This window comes from Bombina bombina, chromosome 6 (genome assembly GCF_027579735.1).
Source record: "Bombina bombina isolate aBomBom1 chromosome 6, aBomBom1.pri, whole genome shotgun sequence".
In the NCBI taxonomy this organism is placed as follows: Eukaryota; Metazoa; Chordata; class Amphibia; order Anura; family Bombinatoridae; genus Bombina; species Bombina bombina.
Genome location: NC_069504.1, coordinates 127,979,231 through 127,991,668, shown reverse-complemented (window position 1 = coordinate 127,991,668; position 12,438 = coordinate 127,979,231).

Genomic DNA, 12,438 nt, shown 5'->3' with positions numbered 1-12,438 from the left:
CTAATTAGGTATTTACAAGTTCAATTATTCCATTCCACTGCCATAGTTAATATTATTATTTTTTTGTAAATATTTTCAAATTGAAAACACATATAATAAAATCAATATAAAAGTGCAAACTATAAATATTCTGTAATAGGTAATGTTAGATATACTGTAAATGTAAACATAGGTACAAATAAAAGCTCTCAATCATCCTTTCTTCTATAAAACTGGCACACAGTGTACAGTGCATATTAACTAGATGTGCATTTGTTTCGTTATGGATGTACATTCGTTTAATAAAACACGGATATTCGTCTCGTTTCCACAAAACAAATATCCAAACGAATGCAGCACAAAATTTAAAGAACACAAATAAATAATGACAAATTTATCAAAATTTAAAGAACGCAAATGAATAATGGCAAATTCATCAAAATTCCTCTTCTTCACAAAACGAAAACAAATGTAAATGTTCTACAAATGATCAGTGTTTTGTTTAAAAACTAGATGAATACCGAATAGCACGGGCAATGAATATTCAAAATCCAAAGTATTTTGAATATTCTAAAAGAATGATTCAACCAACCCAAAAATGTCTAATATTAACATAGTGAATGGTTTGCTGTTATTGTAAGGTATATTATAACTAAGTACAGCTACCTAAGTATAAGATTTTGCTGGGTTATTATTCATTTTCTTAGATAAACACGTAAATTAATGTACATTAATGATGTTGACCGTCAAGGTTCTATTGGTGTCTTTTTGCAGATCTTCAAGGAAAAGGTTTAAATGATCCAATTTTGGCTACATAGCCTACATAGTTACAATTCCACTAAGGTGTAGGCAGACGAGTTTGATTTTTTAAATAATAACCGTGTTCAACACATATATGACTCTAAATAAAACATATAACACCCTCAATTTTTATGACACATTTACTACAGATACATCTATGTTACCAACACAAAAAAAACAGTCACAGTGGCAAGAGGTATCTGCGCTATAAATATTCTAGAGTTTTTTCTATAATGCTGCAAAAGACCCAGGTAAAAGATAACTGACAGTATAGCAGTTGCAGGTAATGGTAAGCATAAGCAAACAAGTAGCAGATATATCTAGCAGGTAACAATGACTGGAGTTGACCATCCAGATACAGGTTAAGAATAATTATCCGTGGACACAGAAGCAGATACATCCAGCAGGATATTAAAGGGACAGTCTACGCCAGAATTTTTATTGTTTAAAAAGATAGATAATCCCTTTATTACGCATTACGTTTTGCATAACCAACACAGTTATATAAATACACCTTTTACCTCTGTGATTATCTTGTATCTAAGCCTCTGCAAACTGCCCCCTTATTTCAGTTCTTTTGACAGACATCCATTTTAGCCAATCAGAGCTGGCTCACTGGAACTCCATGTGCGTGAGCACAGTGTTATCTATATGACACACATGAACTAACACCCTCTAGTGGTGAAAAACTGTCAAAATGCCCTGAGAGAAGAGGCGACCTTCAAGGGCTGAGAAATTAGCATATGAACCTCCTAGGTTTAGCTTTCAAAAATAATACCAAGAGAACAAAGCAAAATTGGTGATAAAAGTAAATTGGAAAAGTGTTTAAAATTACATTCTATATCTGAATCATAAAAGTTTATTTTGGACTAGACTATCCCTTTAAAGGGATAGTCTAGTCAAAATTAAACTTCCATGATTCAGATAAAGGGGCCTATTTATCAAGCTCCAAACAGCCCGTGTTTCTGGCGAGTCTGAAGACTCGCCAGAAACAAAAGTTATGGAGCAGTGGTCACAAAGACCGCTGCTCATAACCCTGTCCGCCTGCTCTGAGCAGGCGGACAGGAATTGCCGGAATTCAACCCGATCGAGAACGATCGGGTTGATTGACACCCCCTGCTGGAGGCCCATTGGCCGCGAGTCTGCAGGGGGCGGCGTTGCACCAGCAGCTCTTGTGAGCTGCTGGTGCAATGCTGAATACAGAGAGCATATTGCTCTCCGCATTCAGCGATGTCTTGTGGACCTGATCGGCACTGTCGGATCAGGTCCGCAAGACATTTGATAAATAGGCCCCAGAGCATGCAATTTTAAGCAACTTTCTAATTTACTCCTATTATCAATTTTTCTTTATTATCTTTGTCTCTTTATTTGAAGCTTAAGAGCGGGATCATTTTTTGTTCAGCACCCTTGTAGCGCTACATTTAGACACCAATCAGCAGGTGCTACCTAGGTTCTGAACCAAAAATGAGCCGGCTCCTAAGCTTACATTCTTGCTTTTTAAAAAAAAAAGTACCAAGAGAATAAAGAAAAATTGATAAAAGTTGCTTAAAATTGCATGCTCTATCTAAATCATGAAAGTTTAATTTTGATTAGACTATCCCTTTAATGACCAGCAAAACATGGCAATGAGTAACCAGCTAGTATTATGGTAGAACACGGCAGAGGAGATGGCCAGTAGCAGTCAGTAACAGGTAGTGTTCCTAATATGAGTTAATGTAGCAATATTAAAAAATATGTTTAAAGGGACAGTAAAGTCAAAACTAAACTTTCATGATTCAGATAGGGCATGGAGTTTTTAACAACTTTCCAATTTACTTTTATCATCAAATTTGCTTTGTTCCCTTGGTGGCATTTTTGAAAAGCTAAACCTAGCTAGGCTCAAACTGATTTCTAAACCGTTGAAAACCACCTCTTAGCTCAGAGGATTTTGAAAGTTTTTCACAGTTAGACGGTACTAGTTCATGTGTGTCATATAGATAACAATATGCTCACTCCCATGTAGTTATTTAGGAGTCTTCACTGATTGACTACACTGCATGTCTGTCAAAAGCACTTAGATAAGGAGGCTGTCTGCAGAGGCTTAGATACAAGGTAATCACAGAGGTAAAAAGTATATTAATATAACTGCAAAAATGGGGAATGGTTAATAAAGGGATTATCTATCTTTTAACTAAGAAAAATTTTGGTGTTTACTGTCCCTTTAAGTTATTACGTATATAGCATAAAGTACTTTTTAGACCTAAAAAATAAATAACGTAAAAACTATATTATATGTGAATGTAAACAAAACGTGGTTTTTTTTTCACATGAAAAAGTATTTTTATTGATTAATTATTAAAACACCAAAATTACTATTGTCTAGTTAGCTACATATACTTGTTGAGATCAACCAAAATCATATAATATATGCACTTTTATAATATTAAAGGGACATTTTACACTAGATTTTTCTTTGGATAAAGGTTTTGTAGATGATCCATTTATACAGCCCATCTGGGAGTGTTTTTGTAAAAATGTATAGTTTTGCTTATTTTTTAAATAATGTGCTGATTTTCAGACTATTAACCAAGCCCCAAAGTGTTAGATGTATAGTATATTCATGTCTACAGACTCTAGCTTACTTCTGTTTGTGTACAGGGTCTTTTCATATACAGGGGTGGGGGTAGGATGGGATTGTCTGTTTTCTCAGCCCCTTTCACTGGGTGTCCTAGCCTAACCTACTTAACAGTATTTTTTTTTACTGGATTTTTAGATTGGTCTCTGTGCATATTCTTCTTTATAGTAGTATATATTACATGGAGTTATATGAAAATTGGTGTATACTGTCTCTTTAACATTTAGATGAGTTTTGGTACATATGCTAGAAATGCCAATTTCTCTCTCTCTCTCTCTCTCTCTCTCTCTCTCTCTCTCTCTCTCTTCAGATTTTGAAGGCACTAAAATTATAATGACAACTTTCTGGGTAGAGTGTTGTACAGTAACACCAGAATGACCAAGACACTGGAATCCCGATTTCAATACAACAAAGATGCACCCATTCATGGATCTAGTCTATTGATGGAAAATATTGTATACTCTTCTCTCTACTGGACCCAAAAGCAATATATTCCTGCACAGGCCAAAAGTATATGGACACTTGACCATCACACATTTATGAGTTTGTTGGACATCCCATTCCAGAACCATGGACATATGGAGTTGTCCCCTCCCCCTTTGCGGCTATAACAGTCGCCACTGTTCTGGGTAGGCTTTCCACAAGATTTTGGACTGCGTCAGTGGGAATTTGTGTCCATTCAGTGTGACTTAGGAGATCAGGCACTGATGTTGGTCCAGAAGGTCTGGCTTGCAATCACCATTCCAATTTATCCCAAAAATGTTGAGTGAGTATGAGGTCAGGGTGCTTCCACGTCAAACTATGTCTTCACAGACCTCACTTTGTACACAGGGACATTTTAATGCTTGAACATGTAAGGGTCTTCCCAAAACAGTTGCTTCAAAGTTGGAAGCCCCAATTGTCTAAAATGTCTTTGTAACCTGTAACATTATGATGACCTTTCACTTGAACTAAGGGGCCTAGCCCAAACCCTAAAAAGCCCCAGACCATTATTCCACCTACAGGAAACTTTACATTAGGTCCTATGCATTCTGGTAGATAAAGTTCTCCTGGCATCAGCCACACCCATCAGACTGCCAGAAAGTGAAGTGTAATTCATGACTCCAGAAAACACGTTACTACATTTACAGAGTTCAGTGGTGACGTGTTTACACCACTCCAGACGACGCTTGGCATTGTGCATGCTGATGTGAGGCTTATGTGCAGCTGCTCGGCCATGGAAGCACATTTCATTAAACTCAAAGGTTCTTCAGCTGATGTTGTTTTCAGCTGAAGTGTGAAATTCTGTAGTGAGTTATATAACAGACGATAGGCAACATTTACATGCTATACCCGTCAGCACTTGGTAGCCCACTCTGGGAGTTTGCGTGGTCTTCCATTTCGTAGCCAATCTGTTGTTGCTCCTATGACAGTGCAACATTTAAAGTCGCTGAGCATGCAATGGGTGTAGCTGAAACACCTGAACAATTATCAATAGGTGTTTCCACATACTTTTGTCCATATAGTATATATATATATATATATATATATACAGTATAAATATATATATATGAGAGGAGCTCTGCACTTTGAGACTAATAAAGTGCTTTTTTCTGTCACTATATAGCTCCTCTGAGTTGAAAAAAGTATTACAGGGGCTTACAAAAGCAACACCAAGCTCTGGGGTGATACCCTGAAGATCGGGTCCCATTTCAACCCGTTTGCTCAAAACTTGAGGCCTTTAGGAGCACGCAGCAGTGACCGGAGGGTCGGGGCTCCGCTCCGGTGACTGCCAGGTTCAGTGTCGCAAGCTCATCTGACGCTGTTGACACCCGGGTGACGTTAGCAACTGCCGGGACCGGCATAGAACAGTAGCAGCATCCCTACACGGGAACGGAGAAAGAGATGAATTGGCCCACATAGCGGGAGCCTGCGGAGAACCGGAGATATATAACACGTAAGACTTTTTCCTCACTTCTAGCCAGAACACAGTAAGAAATTTTGAGGGACACTCAAACACACTCATTAACAAACAGAGGGGTTCGGGCGGCAGCATTCCCAGTAACGCAGTCACAGCATAGTCAGACGGCGGGAAGGACGCCATTTTAAACCTACGCTCATTATCCACAACTAAAGGGCTTGCATGGTACTAGAATCCCACAGCGGGGCATGCTCCCAAAACTTTAGAATTTAATAAGCAACTCACAAACCCTCTCCTTAGGCTCATCAGAACGGAACTCTCAACCTAGGAACCTACACTTATTAGAGGCGGTCTGGGAATTTTGGGAGAGACTCATTTGGGGCCTATAAGTCAATAGACGAGAGGGACACTACAACACTTTCTTCAGCTCCAGACCTCTGCCACCTGTTGCTTTAATGTAAGAGCAGAGAAGTGGAGTAGGGCAATAAACCTATACAGCATGTAATTCCAATTACATATTGGATAATAGCAGCCATGTGCATAATAAGTTAATTCCCAAGCCAAATCCTGAGAATTATAAGGGAACTACCATCCCCACAATACACCAGAGTGTCTCCTACCCTCTTCCAAACAGTCTTTTATTGTGCTCTATAAAACAACTCAGCATGAAAAACAAGTCCCAAACCGTTAAGGAGTGCCTTTCTAGGTCACAATCGAAACAGAAAAGCGCAGATAAAAATAACCCTGCTACAACCACTAGCCCGTCAACGAGCAACTTAGGGGGCCCTGTACTCATTCAACCAGAGGACCCCAATAGAGATCTACTGTCTCAGATTAAATCCTTGTTCCAGTAAGAACTTAAAACAGCTTTACAAGAGATTAGACAAGACATCAAAGAAATTGGTGGAAGAACGGCAGAAATTGAGGAAAGACTAGACAATTTGGCTGAAGAAATACCAGATATTAAAAACTCCATTCAGGACAACACATCCTACATAACTAAACTAGAGGACCAGCTTGAAGATCTTGAAAATAGATCACGTAGATCTAACTTGCAAATCAGAGACCTTCCGGAATCTTATAAAGATCTAGAAGCCACCATGACAGATTTGTTTCAACAGCTGGTGCCCGACCTTGATCTACCCCTATTACTAATGGATAGAGTACATAGAGCCCTTACAAGACCTCAGCAAAATGCAAATAGGGACGTAGTTCTTAAAATGCATTACTACCATGTGAAAGAGCTCATCATGAAAGCTGCCAGAGAAAAAAAATGCATTGAGTTTGAAGGTAACATCATACAGATTTTTGCAGACCTTGCCCCCATTACATTACGGAAGAGAAGAAATTTGAAACCTATAACCACGGCCCTCACCAAGGAGCACATTAAATACAGGTGGAATTTCCCCTTTAAGCTTACCTTTTCCTACCAAAACAACAACTATGCATGCTCCACTCTGGAAGAAGGAAAAGCCATACTAGACCGCCTAAAAATCCAATCGGACCTTCCTACCTCACCCGCCATTCCAGAACCCCAGAAGAAATCTTTTCAAAGAGAATGGACCCCAGTGGGGAAAAATGGTAAAGCTAAGAGACAGAAAACGAAGTTGAGCAGCACCACACAGGTGGCCCACCTCACCGAAGATGAAGACTCCTCAGCTTAATTCAGAGGTTTAGTATATAAACTTTAGTGATACAGGTTTAGCCCATGGACTGATTGAGCGGTTTTGAGCTCATGAACACAGGCTCATACATGCCACTTACAAGTTACCAGTTTGTACTTTGTTCTTCTTATTTCATAGTTTCAGAGTTGAAAAGTTTCCGAATAATTATAGGAAGAGATTATCTCCTCCGATCTTGGATTAATAACACCATATTAGCATATAGTCCTTTTTGCATTCTATATTATTGTTACCACATTTATTGCCGAGCTCAATGTTGCATATAAAAAATATGGTTAAATTCTCAGGATTTCACCCCCCCCCCTAATCCTTCTGTCTCCCTCCCACACCTTCCCCCACCCTTCACCCCTCCTTATTCTTCCCTGCTCCCGCCTAGTTACAACGAACTGCACATGTTCACAATAATGATTATAGGTTTATATGTCAAATGATTCCTTTTGTTCACCTGTTCGATATAATCTCCAACATTGCTCTTCTTTTTGGTGTGAGTCTCGCTCTCTTTATTGAAATTCATGATAATTGCTCTCTCTCTACTAGGTATACCTCATTGTTGAATATTAAAATTTGCCATTCCTCTGCTCACAATACAGTTATGGTGTGCTCTTCGAATGAGGAGACAACAAATGGAAAGATCCGCACTGCTCTCCCTCAGGAATTCAGGATTTGGGTCCCCCACTTGTATGATCACAGGTACCGGTTAAGCTACTCCCCCCACACAGACACATCATGTCAATAAACATAATTTCACATAACGTAAGAGGGTTAAACTCAGACGTCAAGAGGAAAAAAGCAATCTTAGAATATAAAGCTCTTAACGCACACATAGTAATGCTGCAGGAAACACACTTCACACCTAAATTCACTCCCAAATATTGGGATAAAGCCTTTCCTACACAATATCACGCCATAGGACCTAAAAAAAAATGCGGGGTCTCAATACTAATTCATTCCACTTTGAATTTTCACGAAGAATCGGTTGTGAAGGATAGAGAGGGGAGATTCTTAATAATTATGGGAACATTACAAAACACTCCTGTCTTAATAGTCAACATATATGCCCCAAACGATCAACAGGCAAACTTTATTTCCAAGTTAAGTAAACATCTCACATTGTGGAAAAGACATAAAATGATTGTAGGAGGTGACTTCAACTGCACTATGAACGATAGAGTAGACAGGACGAATCAAGCCTCTACACAGGGTGACTCGTCCAAAAAGAGGAGCAGAGTTCTTTTAGATTTTGTTACAGATCACAACCTGACAGACAGCTGGCGGTCATTGAACCAAAATGTCAGGGATTACACATATTACTCTCCAGCACACACAACACACTCCAGAATAGACTATATTCTTATCAGTCAAATTCTAATGCCCCTGCTAATCAGAGCTTCAATTAAAAACTGCTCTTGGTCAGACCACTCTATTGTGACAGTTTCTTTGGCGGGAATGATTAACCCACTCAGACTTAAAACATGGACCTACGACCCCATTTTGCTCCAGGATAGTGTGATCTTAGATAGGGTACAACAACAAGTTAGAGAATTTATTGAACTTAATGATGGCTCCACTAATAATCCAATCCTCGAGTGGGGAGCCTTGAAAGCATACATTAGAGGGCTTCTGATTGCAGAATCAGCCAAACAACGCACACTCACGGAAGATACTAAAACAAAGTTAAGATTAGAAGCAAATAATTTAAGACTACAATTTAGCACGCATCCTACAAACACCATATCTAAACGATTAAAAGCAATAAATGAAGAACTGGATAAACTCCTAAACAGAGAGGCACTTAGATCAGTAACTGATACTCAGTACTACATATACGGAAACAAACCAGATAAAATGCTTGCTAACAAACTGAAGGAAATCACTAGAACCACTACAACTCCCCAGCTGCAAACATTAGACAATAAAATTACCAATGATCCCCAAGACATTGCGAACATTTTTGCAGACTACTACAGTAGATTATATAATTTAAAGACCAGCAATACTGGCAAGGACATGACTACAGAACTACATCACTTTTTAGGAAATAGTTCCCTCCCCGCCATCACCACAGATGAATGTGATTCCCTAAATAGACCTATCACTCACGAGGAAATAAAATTTTGTATTAAGAATCTCAAAGGGTCAAAAGCCCCAGGCCCCGACGGTTACTCTGGGCTTTTCTATAAAACTCTGCAACCCCTACTAGTTCCGCAACTAGCCCAGGTTTTTAATTCAGTGCTTCAGGGTAAGGAAATACCCAAGGAATTATTAATGGCGAGAATCTCAGTTATACCAAAACCAGGAAAAAATAAAAACCACTGTCAAAATTACAGGCCCATCTCGCTAATTAATCAAGATATAAAACTATTCACCAAAAGTTTAGCTAATCGTCTCAACCCCCTCCTCACCAAATTAATACACTCCGATCAAGTAGGGTTTATTATGCAAAGGGAAGCCCCAGACAACACGAGGAAAATAATAGACTTAATCAATATAGCCACAGTTAGGGGAACGCCTTCTCTGTTCCTATCTTTGGACGCAGAGAAGGCGTTCAACAGGATCGATTGGGACTTTATGTTTGCGGTACTGGATAGGGTGGGAATTAAGGGGCCTTTTACGGACGCATTAAAATCATTATATTCTTTCCCCACTGCTTTTGTTAAACTTTCCGGATATCAGTCTCATTCAATACACATTAACAATGGAACACGTCAGGGTTGCCCGCTTTCTCCACTACTTTTTGCGTTAAGTATAGAACCCTTAGCAATTAAAATACGAGATAATCAAGACATTTCAGGAATCACAATAGGACAGACTGACCATAAAATTTCATTATTTGCGGATGACGTAATACTAACACTGACTAGACCATTGCTCTCCCTACCCCCAGTGTATGACTTAATACAACACTTTGGACGCATTTCAGGTTACAAAATAAATGAGAGTAAATGCGAAGCGTTTGGCATTAAACTGCCACAACACACCAAAAAATTAATGGAATTAAACTTCTCATTTAGCTGGCCATCAAATACCTTGGAATCAATCTATCCAACAATATACATTCCCTATACCACTTGAATTACTTACCAATGTTTACACACGCCAGAGGGCTGTTAGCAAAATGGATGAAATTGAAACTATCCTTATATGGGAGAATAGTATCTATAAAGATGTCCTTACTCCCCAAGCTACTATACTTATTTCGATCCCTGCCAATAACACTACCACTCACGGAACTGCACAAACTCCAAAGGGACATTCTCAACTTCATATGGCAGGGTAAGAGGGCGAGGATTAATAAGAAAATCATGTGCACTGATAGGAAGGGGGGGGGGGGGAGTGGGACTTCCTAACCTAGTCTCTTACTACTATTCAGCCCGTATGGCAAAAACCTTGAAGTGGTTCCACACCAGTAACTTATCACAATGGGTTCATATTGAATCTAAGATTCTAAACATTTTTCCAGTTTCTAACTTATTATGGACCCCACATAACACTACCCCACACAATAAACGTGACTACATTGCTATACAACATACTTTATACATTTGGAAAAAGCTAAATTTAAAATTTCCTCTTCTCAATGAGAAATCGAAAATAACCCCTTTGATAACTCAACATTCGCTTATCGACACAGCCACACAGCAGAAATGGAGCAACAAGGGGTTGTATAGGATAGCAGATGCATATAAAGAAGGGTCTCTGATGACCTATGATCAATACCAAGCCCTTGACCCTGACGATAAACATATTTGGTACCATTATTTACAATTAAAATCTACGGTTCAACAGATAATGGGTAGTGAAAGAGCCCCGCCATGCACGACATTGGAAACATTAGGTTTGTCAACTCATCATATAAGGGGAGGTATCTCTGCCCTCTACAAAATCTTCAACTGGCCACCGACAGCTAACAAATCTCACCTCATGTTAAAATGGGAACAGGACACAGGGAAAACGTGGTCAGTCGAAAATTGGACAGAAAACCTTATGGGCGGGTTATCTTTCTCACAAAACGCAACACTCAAAGAAAATTTTATAAAAGTGGCCTTTCGGTGGTACCTGTTCCCGGCTAGACTGGGAGGAGGAAATGACCCACTAACTAAATTGTGTTACAGGGGATGTGGGGAAACAGGGACCTACACACACATGTGGTGGAGTTGTAGATACGCAAAGGAAATTTGGGACCATACCTCTAATCTCATTAGCGAGATATTCCAGAAGAGGGTGACTTTAACTATGGAACAGGCCTTACTACACTTCCCGATTGGGGATTTCACCAAACATAATAACAAACTAGTTATGTGGATCTGCACTATAGTTAGGTTGAGTGTTGCCCAATTTTGGAAGAGTGCCCCACCCAGTTTTGAAAGGGTAAAGCAAAAAATAACTTATCACTTTGAGAAAGCGAGCGCAGTAGCTGAAACCCTAAATACTAGGGAAGCATTCTTATTGCAATGGGAACCTTACATTCACTACCACGAGGCCTCCAAAAGGGGGGGGGGGAGAGCAGGAGTTGCGGAAAGGCGGATCATGTCACAGATAGAGAGCAACAAAAGGTATAAAAGCGTTTGTCATTTAACTATTTCACAAATGAGAGTTGAGCATAAATAATGTTGGAATCTTTGGATTATTATTTGTTTTGTTACTGTTTTATGTATGCATGTACAAAAACCTAAATAAAAATATTTCAAAATAAATATATATATATATATATATATATTTATATATATAATAAACACACACGCAGGCATGCCTCAGAGATATTGCGTGTTCAGTTGCAGACCACCACAATAAAGCGAATATTGCAATAAAGTGTGTCACACATAATTTTTTGTTTCCCAGTGCATATAAAAGTTCTGTTTACACTATACTGTAGTCTATAAAGTGTGCAATATGCATTATGTCTAAAAAAATAATGCACAAACCATCATCTGAGCTTTCAGTGAGTCGTAATCTTTTTGCTGATATGTGTGTGTGTGTATATATATATATATATATATATATATACAGTATATGTGTGTGTATATACAGTATATATATATATATATATATATATATGCATACAGTATGTGTGTGTGTGTATACAGTATGTGTATACATGTGTATTTATATTTATAAATGTATATATTTTTAAAAAAATGGCACCAATGGTTTTCTGGATGTCTCTTGATTTTTCAGATTTGATTCTATAAAAGGGGGAAACATGCATTCAAACTTAAGTGTGCTCCTGCCACTGTGGAACTGCTGCTGCTGCCCCCCTAAGGAGTCGTATTCATGATGGGGAGTTAAAACTTAGGGTTCTAGCCTTACGTTTTTGGGGTTTTTTTTGGTGTGGGGGGGGGGGGTTGGTTATTTTTAGAATAGGGTTTTTTAGGATAGGGGCGGTTTTTTAGGATAGGATTTTTTTTTTGGAAAGTTTTTCTTTGGGGGTTTACTTTAGTTTTAGGATAGGGTTGGTTATTTCT